Here is an 11,797-nt window from a genome sequence, read left to right on the forward strand (position 1 = left end):
GTTGTGAGGAAAGAAACTCATGATGTAACACAGTTTTAATTGTACTTCATTAAAATGAGTGTTTCTTACTGATGCTGAGTAATATTTTCTCACACTGCAACTACTGTCATGAGCAATGAGGAAAAATAGCACTTGATCTCGCCACAAACAAAGGCTGCTGAATTCCATCATATCTAAAAGGGAGCTTCAAGAGAGGCTTCTGGACTCCAGATGAACGCTTGGAAGTGATGGGGAACACTCTGTCCACTGAAGATTTATTCCTTAAATTAATCGCTTTCCCTTTTCAGCTATGTACCTTAAGCACAGCACACGCCTCCCTCTCAAGGCTTTGCCATCAGGTTGTCCTTTTCATCAAGAACAACTCTGGCTTCCCTTGAGCAAAATATTTGAGCTTGAACTCCTAAAATCCATTCCTCTCCCAGTTCCTTGTCACATATTTTCCGATACTCATATGCTATAAATAGAGACAGATGGAGAGAAAAATAAAGACACTCATTCCCTTGAAACCTTTTGGGCCAGAAGAACTTTCTGGCAGGAAGCAATGGAAGAATGATAACTATTTTGCTTTTAAAAACCTTTGAGTTGTTCCTCCTAAGTAAGGCCAGCTGATGTGTAAGGCAGTCAGCTATTTTAGTACTGTCATGGAATTGGCCAAGGAGTTGCTGAAATACTAATTCCTTTTGACAGAAGCCCTGTAAGTCAGCTCCAGGCAATTACCTCTGGAACTTCCCAAAAGACGGTGACCATGGCAAGTTTTATATACATACAGGAAGGCACAGAGAAGATGACTGTTACCTGTATAATATTGCCAGTTTCAGAGATGCACAATGGCTACTGGAAACAGGCTTTCACAAGGCCATTTTCACATCCAGATACTCACAGTCAAGCAGAGACTTGTTCTGAAATTGTGTTTTGGGGGATTGTTCCAAAGACCTGATGCTTGTCCTCTAGAACATCTCTGATCTCTGGCTATGCTTCAGCTACTTCTGACAGTGCAGATTTCTATCCTCCCTCAAATTTCAATGAAAGAAACAGAACTTTTGGGTGCATATATGGTTGGAGACAGGTTCACTATATTTTAACTATCAAAGCTGCTATGTGAAAGATAAATTGTAATTTACAAGCAAATTATATGCAATTTACATGTGATTTAAATTATATGTAAGTCTCAGTTCTAATGCAAGCCTCTTTCTTGGAAGTAACAGTTAAAGACATGTAAATCAACCACGAGATCAACATTACTGTTGATGGTCATCTTGGCTATTTTGTACTGATGTAACAAGCAACTGAAATGCAGGAGGTGAAATGCAAGGCTTTTGTTTCTCAACACAGGACCTCCATGCTGTTTGGTCATCATATTTTCTGAGTTTTGGAAAAGAAAATTGAAATCTGACAGCTTCTAGACTAGGTCATCAGCCTATACGAACTAGCACAGCTACTTTAAAAGCAAATGCTCTTTCTTTGTTTTGTAAAAGAAATAAAAAACAGCCCCTACTTTTACCAAAAGAAACGACAGATTCTATGACCCTTTTAGATGGGTCAAGAAGCAGCTTTTAATTGCATAGTCATGAGCCTCAACATGCTGTAGCCTGTATGTACCTATTTCCTTTCAAAGCAGTTGTGCATGAAAAAAAAAGTGCATTTACACAATTTGTTGTAACAACTTGGTTAAGCTGGCCTAGTTATCAATCTCTGTACTTACTAGTTTTCTGTTAAACTTTTACTCCCTGAGTTGCTTCACATGTGTGATATTACCGCCATCTCTGTCACTACTGTCTGGACTGCCTGTGTTTCAAATTCGGTAGTCATGCAAAATGCTACGATAGGTTTCACCAGCAGATGTCTCTCAGGCTGTGCCGAAGCACGGTCTGGAAGCATGCATGGAAAGACCGTAAGGAAACTGAAGAGCCACAAACCCTGTTATAATTCTAGGACATGACACAAGGAAATTTTAATGAACCTGCTTCTGCAGCATGACTGGTGCACATAAAAAGTATTGGGGCAAAGCCCAGCTCAATGCATCTCATGCTCTACACTAGATCTTGAATACCTCTCGCCGTTTAGCACAAGGGTTCCTTTGCTCCGTGAACAGCCACCGCCACTTGTTTGCAACATTCTCCACGATTGCTTGTGGCCAGACAAGTTAAAAAGCTAAACCGAGCTCTTGGCTCCCGTTTCCAGGGTCGACAGGGATACCTCAAAGTTGCTCAGAGTACAATGTTGTATCTATACTACTGCCCATAGGCCAGAGTACACTGGAAATGTCTGGACTATACAGGTATTTCCAGAGCCATGAGAACACTCTAGGAAGACTCTAGATGGTGGCAGAAAACACAGTAAGAGGGCAGAACAGACAAGAGTCTAGAAACAATCCAGACATAGGCTTTTTTTTTCTAATACATTTTCAAAAAAGGAAGTTAAAAGACATCATCAAGGCTGTGTGTGTAGAGAGCATAGTGATGCAGACTTCACAAGGAGAAATGCTCTCCCTCTGTTCAGACAATGAATCAAGTTGCAGACTCGTCCTCCCTTTGAGGTATTGGGGTACTGAGACTACCAGAAGAGCAAAAAGAAGAATGGAGATTACCTCCATAAATGAAGAGAGCAGCTTAGGGTTGTGCTCTATACCTTAAGCTCAGCCTCTCCCTTACACAAGGTCTTACATAGTTCAGAGGGTATGTGTACCACCTCTCGTGCTTCTCAGAAAATCCATACCTTGGCAATCATAACTTTAGCTTCTGAGGGGAGGGAATGCTTGACTGTGGAGATGAACCCCAGAAGACAAGTGTGGAATGGTACTCCCTGGATAATAATTCCCACATTCTGGTCCATGCTGTCCTAATTAAGGATTACAAGTGTATCTGTGGTAATGAAATACCTTCCATCATGGGTAATTGACTGACCTGGTCTCTTTGATGAAAGACTCATGAGCCTTAGCCATGATGCACAAAACCTATACACTCCTGCTTTACACACTGATCTTCAGGTTCGCAACTGTCTCAGCTGATATCTCTTCTTAATTCAAGTGTGTTGTGTGTTTACAGGCTCATGGCTTTACTTTCACATTCCTTTTGTACCTTTCTCCCATGTTTTGCAGCATGACACTACTGCTTACCACCCAACAATTTTTTATGTTGTTAGAGCTCCTAAGATTGAATGTCTCACAGGCAAAGTAATTTCATTCTTTTTAAAAATAATTACCATATCTTTACTTTGTGATGTAAGTGTCAAAGGAGATCAAGGAAAATAACCATGGGAGGGTGGAAAGAACAGTTTAATTTATCAGGCAATTAAAAATCCACCAGTGAGAGTGTGGACAAAGGGTTGCCATGGCTGTTAACAACAGCTCATCAGTTGAAACACGTTTAACTGGGCAAGCTGCAAATACACAACTGAACAGGTTAGTTTATTTTTGGTTAAAGACTGTCTTAGATGATGACAGTGAGTGGCGAGAGAGAAGGTAAAATGAGAACAGTATGTATGTGTTGATAGAAGTAGCATGGCTTTCTTACCAGCAGAGAAAATACTAAGAATGCCTGTTCCATAGAAAGAGGAGGACTTTCTAAAGGACACTTAGGCATCCAGCTCCAGTCCATGCCACTGTGGATGTCATTTCCCGCTGTGCTCTTTCCCTCTCCAAATCCCTATGAGTAGCAAGAAGTTCACAGTAAAGTGGAGCCAGGAATTGCTACGGCAAGGCCTATTCTCCAGCTGGATCCTCAGCACATCCATATGGGCTTCTAAATGCATGTTGGAAAAGCCCTAAATAGAGCACTTACTTACTTACAAGATGGGATGCAACCACTCAAAGAAGGTTTCATGGCTGAGGAAAGAAAGGCTTTAAAATGTGCCCAAACGTGCATGTATAGAAGGGACTGTAATGGCTCCAGAGAACTGTCCTTTCCCTTTTCCAAATTATTTCTAAAAGCAGAGGTACATGCAAACCCAGTGCCCAGCACTGCTTCTCACCTGCCTGCAAGCCAAGGACACACAGTCCTTCAGAAGATCTGCTCAGTGCTGGATCTCCAGGCCAAGATTATCAAAGCCGCTTTGGAAATTTGCACACCCAAGAGGAATAAAACACTAAATACTTTCAGCATCTTTCCAAGCATCCTCTGTTAAGTGTTCAGGATAAAGCTTTAAATGAGCATAGATGTATCCAGAGCTTTCAATGTAGTGCCGATGCCTAATCACACAGAACTGGAAACAGGATCTGCATTTTTTGATCTTACTAGTTTTAACACATCTTAAATGTTTTTGGGGCACATGGGGGACAATTTTTTTTGCTATCGGAATGCCATCACAGTTGGTGATGGTCATACCAAAGGACATTTTGACGCAAGCTTTCTCATGGTTTATCTGTAATTCCCTTGGCAACTGTTCACATCAGGCACTCTAAGACAATTGAACAACAGCGTTCAGGCTATTTGCCTATAATATGAGGCAAAATAACACCAGGCAAGTAAAGGAGAGATTTGTAGCACTCTTCATAGTACAGATTTGGTGAACATAACAAGATAAATATAACAAGAGGTAAGATACTCTAATTAGATCCAAGAGAGCTATGGAGGGTAGCTCACAGCTTTTCACCATTCATATCCAGGCCAACCTTCATGTTTAGCTGATGCTAGACACAGCAGACTCGCTCCCAGCCCTGAATCCATTGGAAGATGGTTCCCAGGTTTCACTGCTGTTCAAATCACACAAGCCACAGTCCTGACAACCATCAACCATCAGGTAATACCCTTGAGAGGGGCACCACAGATCAAAGAATAAGACTCACCTTCCTTTGCTGCAGATGTTCCTTCTGGTTGCTGTGCTTAGACAGCATCCATGATTGTTTCAACATTTTTCCCACTTTGCTTTGTCTTTCAAGAGTGTTTATGTTTCCATAACACCAATCACAAGGCAGGCATGCAAATGCTTTTCACACTTGCTTGAGATGCTCTGTTCTCAGAAAATGAGAAGTAGAATGGCATGAGTTCATACAAGTTAAAAAAATCAATACCCTCACACTATTAATAGCACTATGTGATAGGCTTAAACAGGTACTTTTAGCATCAGCTTAAGGTTTGAAGGGAAAAGGGACAGGACTGCTGTAAATAAGACTAAACCATTCTTTTTTTTGGTGGGCTTTTTTCAGCCTGAAGTTTTTTGAGGCCTTCCAACACGAGAACAATGCTTATTTTAATATAGTCTACATTAGAAAATAACAAAGCCTCTTTTATGACCAGGCCATTGAAATAAAATACTTATCTGCAACCTAAACAATCAAGGCAAATCATCAGTACTAGTATCACAAGACCAGAACCTGAAAAGGTGATAATTTTTCTCCCCACTACCCAAGATTTCAAAATAATGTATTATCACAGAAAATTTCCAGCCGCAGTTTGATGATTCTTCCAAAGACATATTTGGACTGAAAATTAAAAAATAAAAAAGGTTACATTTTATGCACAGAGCAGATATTTGCTGAAAATTTTTGTTCATCTCCAAGTCTGCTTTCTCAGTGAGATGACAGCTTCAAAGAAAATTTTCTGCCAATACCTGGATATTGGATAGAATGCAGCTCAGGTAATTACTTTTCCACAGAAACTACTAATTTTGTTTAGGGGTTTTACCATTTTCCTATGATGAACTAAACATCAGGTTGCCATTTAAAAAATAGTGCTTTTAATTAAAGCAAATGGAAAACTAATTTTCCCAAAACAAAATCCATTTTTTGAAAGAAAAATAATTTTACTGGCTTTCTTTGCTACCTGGTGTTAAAAACAATTTCCACCAATATAGTTTTCTTGCAAAAGGATACTTCCTTTCAGCCAAACCCATTTTCATCTGGAAAAAAAAAGCTCTCAACAAAACAACCATGTTCAACACTAATAATAATAATTCATACATCTAGAATAGCCTTTCACCTGGGCTTCTGAAAGCATTCTACAAATAATAGACTGAACTGCACAGAGGCAAAAGAGTGATTTCTCTTTTATAGGAGGGGAAACAGTAACAAAGCAAGGGCCCAGTTTTCAGAAGCAAATATAAACATGACTACTGCAATACAGGGTCATCGCAATGGTCTCTCGAGCCCCGCAGCCTTTTATTTGCCTGGGAGGGGAGACACCATGTTTGTGGAAGGTGGGTGAAGCCAATCCTTCACGCTCCAGATGTGCTGATCCCTGTAATTTCCCAGATGCTGAACCCTGTAATTTCCCAGGAACCTCAGCTGCCTGATTTTTGGTAGCAGGAAACTTTCTGTACCTTTCCCTGGCTAACAGGGTCTGCCAAGAGTAGATGCCTAGAGAAAATCTGAGGATAGGTCAGGCATGTACTACATAATGTACCCATAATACTCTTCCATCATCCGACAAAACACTATGAGGCCTGCCTGAGTCAGAACTGGTATCTGATTGCTTTCCATTTCTAGCATTTCTACCTGAGGCAATGAGTTCCACAGCTTAATTATACATTGTGCAACTTAAGTAGTAGCTTTCTTTGGATTGTTCAGGGTCTGTCACCTACCAGTTTCACTTGAAGTTGCTGTATTATGCGAAAATGATTCCGTGTGCATCAGTTTTTATTTTACAGACCTTTGTGACAGCCAGCGTTCTCCTCTCTTTTCTCCAGCAGTCTTGGTTTACTGAGTCAGTCACTCTCTGAGCTGAAGACAACTCATGATTTTTATAAGTTTTCTTGCTCTTTCATTTCACCATAAATGAGATCTAGGCCTGATGCCCCTGGAGGAGCAATGAGAAGCTCCATATTGCCCATACTAGAGGTGGTTAAATTCTGTATTGCCTGAGTACTTTACTACATACCAAGAAGTAAGGATGCATTTTATTAAGAGTATCTTGTTCAATGCACTCTTTATATTTTTCTGATGTTAATGAACTGCTCAAACATAACTCCACTGTCCTCCACATCACTTCGGCCTGGTTCTTAACACCACTGGGTAAAAAAAGAAAACCAGCACTGTTTAAAGATATCAGAAGCACATCTCATTAATAACTTGAAATTCCTGATCGCATTGTTGTAGTTCATGCTGCAAACATATCCCCTGGGGTCTTACCCAGCTTGACCTTCTTAATCATTGCTTTTCCTTCCAGCATTGGTGCTCTCATTTCATAGACATCCATATAGACCAGCTACAGACTCAGAAATGCAACATGTCACCTCTTAGGTCAGCGACAATAAGGTTGTACTAGTGTTAGAACCATACTCCTAGTTCATTTCTGACAGTAGCATGGGTTTCCTCCTCTTTTTATAGTGACAGCACACTCTATAGCATTTCCAGGAGTTACTCCACTTTGTCCTAGCTCCTTGTGTGCTTGGTCTGAAGCTCATTAATGTTATGCTCCATTCAGTTTGCATATGCAAGACAAGAACACATACATAGTGATGCACGATTTGGAAACTTGTTTCCTGTGTCTGTATACAGTGACTTCTCTCAATAGCAATACATGGGTTTGGTTTCTGAAATTTCTCTGTTTTTCTTAAATACTGGCTTTTAGCACTTTTGTTTTGTTTTATCGTAAACTCTTTAGCATTTGGCATCTGCATCTTCTTACTTAAGAAATATTGGAAGTGAAACTTTTTTTTTTTACAGCATTTGTGTTTCAGCTTTTTCTAAACTCAGTTACGATCCAGTTCCTCCCAAGCTTACATAAAGGTTCAGTCTGAAATAAGCAGGAGATTTAGGTAAAGATGCGGGAATGAAAAAGTCAACACATTCAATTTCTAAGGAACTACTCTTTTGGTAAGACGGTTCTAAACCAAAGCCAGCTATAAGACATCTGAATTATACTTAGGGAGAGATGGATTCAGAAGAATGCAACATGGTCTTTAATCTTTTAATTGAGAAAGTGCCATATAAAACCAAAGCATATGTGTACTAGTTACTGGGGAAGGTACCCAAATTATTGCAGTGCAAATCTTTGGAAGCATGAAAAGTTGCTTCAAAACTCAGATTCAAGTTTGATGATAAGGTCACCAGCTCTCCTTTGCATATTATCAGATCTTGAAGTCTGAATTTATTTTAAAAATCCACAAACCCTACAGAAGGGTCTATTTTTAAGGGGAAATTCACTGCTGATACTTCTTCCTACATGCTGGTTCTCAGTACCATTGGTGGGGTCTGCTATGAGCTAAACATGAGCTACCTCTCCTTGTTATCAGCTGCTATACTGAATTAAAGGGGCCTAAAAATATATTGGATAATTGGATTGAAGTCAAAGAACATGCCCCAACTAAAACAAAGGCAGCTGCTCAGAAAAGTGGGTCTCTCTCCCATGCTCCATTCTTTCCCTTGACCCAACTTGAAAATATCAAATAAAGCACTAAGCCTGTCTCCTGAATTTTTAAGCCTTCATGAGCAGGAAGGGAAATGCCAAAGAAAAATCATGTCCTTTATGGGAAAATAGCTCACTTTGGGAGAGTCAGAACCAAGCTTTGGTGCATGATGGGAGACTGCTAAGTTTAGAAACATTTGAAATACAGAAGACATTCCTGTGAGAGAGAAGTTGCCACAAACCATACTCTGTTCAATACAAAACTCATTTCTTCAGCTTGGATTTTTCCGACATTTCACAGAATCATAAATCTTTGGGTTGGAATGGACCATTTAAGGTCACCTAGTCTAACCCCCCTGCAGTGACTAGGAATGTCTTCAACTAGATCAGGTTGCTCAGAGCTCTATCCAACCTGACCTTGAATGTTTCCAGGGATGGGGCATCTACTACCCCTCTGGGCAACTTGTTACAGTGTTTTACCACCCTCATTTCTGCTATGACAACAGAGGAACCATATAAATTTATGTCTTCAACTTGTTCAGCATAAGTTGAAGAAGCACTTCTTGTTAAGTGCCTTAAAGGTATACTCAAATTCCACCGACAGACACTCAAAATTACTTCCTTATAATTCCATTAACATCCCAGGACCATGAAAGGGTGCAATTTTTGGAAACGAGAATGTCTGCCAGAGAACTTTGGATCAAAAAATCTTATAGTGATTTTATTCCAAATTTGGCCCAAAAATGTCTAACCAAAAAAAAAAAAAAAAAATCCACAAGACTATCTAATCTAGCCTTGATATTCATTGATTGTGGTCTTCTTTTAAAGGAAGGAAAAAACTTGACCAAACCGAAGTTGACTCTGATTGAAGTGACTACAAGGAACAATTTGTATATAATTTATCACAGAAAAGTATGCAAGAAAGCTTGATAAACTTTCAACCAGAGACAACAAACTAGATGCATGACCCATGCTTTCAGGGTCCTTTCATAACAAGTACAGGTCACTGGCACTATCAGCTTCCAGGGTCAGTAAAGCTGTCTCAATCACCTTGACAGCACCCTTCCACAACTTTGACAAAACCTTTTTTATTAGCAACCTATTCTGTTCCTCCTTCACAGAACTTGTTGGACATATGCATGCACTAGTTTATCAACCCTGGCTACAGCAGGTTTTGTTTGGTATGATATTTTGATCATCATAGTCTACTTCTCGACTGTAGATAAAATCCCCTTGCAGATCAGCATGCAATAGGCTGTTCTCGTCTGAATATTAATGTATTTCTCAGTCAGTGTTCATATTGCTATCTGTTCCTTCCTGGACATTTTCACATATTTCACAAAAGGCATTTGAGTGCTTAACAGGGCAGTTCTATCAGAATAAATGCAAACTACTACTTACAACAGACAGGGGAACTACAAGTCTGTCAGTCTGACCTCAGTGCCAGGGAAGGTTATGGAGCAAATCATCTCGAGTGCCATCATACAGCACATGCAGGACAACCAGGTGATCAGGACCAGTCAGCATGGGTTTATGAAAGGCAGATCCAACATGATCTCCTCCTATGACAAGGTGACCTGCTTAGTGGATGAGGGAAAGGCTGTGGATGTTGTTTACCCAGACTTCAGTAAAACCTTTGATGCTGTTTACCACAGCATCCTCCTGGAGAAACTGTCAGCTCGTGGCTTAAACAGGTGTACTCTTTGCTGGGTAAAAAACTGGTTGGATGGCCAGGCCCAAAGAGTTGCAGTGAATAAATCGAGTTGGCAGCCAGTCACAAGGGCTTAGTATTTGGGCCAGTTCTGTTTAATGTCTTTTTCAATGATCTGGAAGAGGAGATCGAGTGCACCCTCAGTAAGTTGCAGAAAACATCAAGTTGGGCGGGAGTGTTTGTCTGCTGGAGGGTAGGAGGGGTCTGCAGAGGGATCTGGACAGGCTGAATCAACGGTCTGAGGCCAACTGTATGAGGTTCAACAAGGCCAAGTGCCAGGTCCTGCACTTGGGCCACAACAACCCCATGCAACGCTACAGGCTTGCGTAAGGGTGGCTGGAGAGCTGCCCGATGGAAAAGGACCTGGGGGTGCTGGTTGACAGCTGGTTGAATATGAGCCAGCAGTGTGCCCAGGTGGCCAAGGCGGCCAACAGCGTCCTGGCCCGTATCAGAAATAGTGTGGCCAGCAGGAATAGGGAAGTGATTGTGCCCCTGTACTCGGCACTGGTGAGACCGCACCTCGAATCCTGTGTTCAGTTTTGGGCCCCTCACTACAAGAAGGACATTGAGTTGCTGGTGCGCCTCCAAAGAAGGGCAATGAAGCTGGTGAGGGGTCTGGAGAACAAGTCTTATGAGGAGCAGCTGAGGGGACTGGGGTTGTTTAGCCTGGAGAAAAGGAGGCTGAGAGGAGACCTGATTGCTCTGCCCAACTATCTGAAAAGGGGTTGTGGTGAGGTGGGTGTTGGTCTCTTCTCCCAAGTAACAAGCAACAGGACAAGAGGAAACGGCCTCAAGTTGTGCCAGGGAAAGGTTATAATGGACATTAGGATACTTTCCTTCACAAAAAGGGTTATCAAGCATTGGAACAGGCTGCCCAGGGAGGTAGTGGAGTCACCATCTCTGGAGGTATTTAAAAGACATATAGTGTGGTGCTTAGGGACCTGGTTTAGTGGTGGACTTGGCAGTGTCAGATTTATGGTTGAACTGAATGATCTTAAAGGTCCTTTCCAACCTAAATGATTCTACGAACATCTAAAGCAACTTTGGTTCCGTTCATGAATCGCGTCTTCAGGTTATTTCTTTTTACAGAAATTTGGCACTCTTAATAGGAATGAAGACCCTGAAGAGCAATTGGATTAATCAGGAATAGGCCCTTCCAGCCCAAGAATTGAGGTAATAAAACAGGTCTTTCACACCTTAGTTTGTATTAGCACAAGAGAACTACTTCTAGTTTTACCAGGCTAATGATGAAATTAGACACAGCCAACTAGTTCACATATGCAGCTCCACTGAATCTGACACACTTTTCACCAGAAATACAGAACTATCAGCATGAAAGCTAGGAAGCAATTGTTTATTTAAGGCATCCTGGACAGACTGTATTAAAGTCTCCTACAGAATTTAGGTTAATCCTTATGCAGCTGGTTATCTTTTTTGTACTACAGAAAAATAGTTCTCAGAACATTTGCATGTAACTATTCAGTATGGAGTTCTTTTGACCACCCATCCTTCAGAAGCCTGTGCAATCTTTAAACATGAAGGTTTGTTTTCATGGTGCTTACCACAGGATTTCTTTCAGCATAACTTATGTTCTATCTCACAAGATGACAGTTTTAGTGTGATTTTTTTTCTCTTAAGGTGTTCAGTCAAGAAAAACAACTTTTTTTTTAAAAATAGTCTTTAAGTCCAAAATTAATACAAAACTCTATGTTTTCCTTGAAATTGTAAACTTGTTAAAGAATTAGTCGAAGCATATTTTCACATTTATTTGGGCTAAGAGTAGATAGTTATGAACCAGTATTTC

The sequence above is a fragment of the Phaethon aethereus genome (assembly GCF_964289735.1).
Source record: "Phaethon aethereus genome assembly, chromosome: Z".
Classification (NCBI taxonomy): domain Eukaryota; kingdom Metazoa; phylum Chordata; class Aves; order Phaethontiformes; family Phaethontidae; genus Phaethon; species Phaethon aethereus.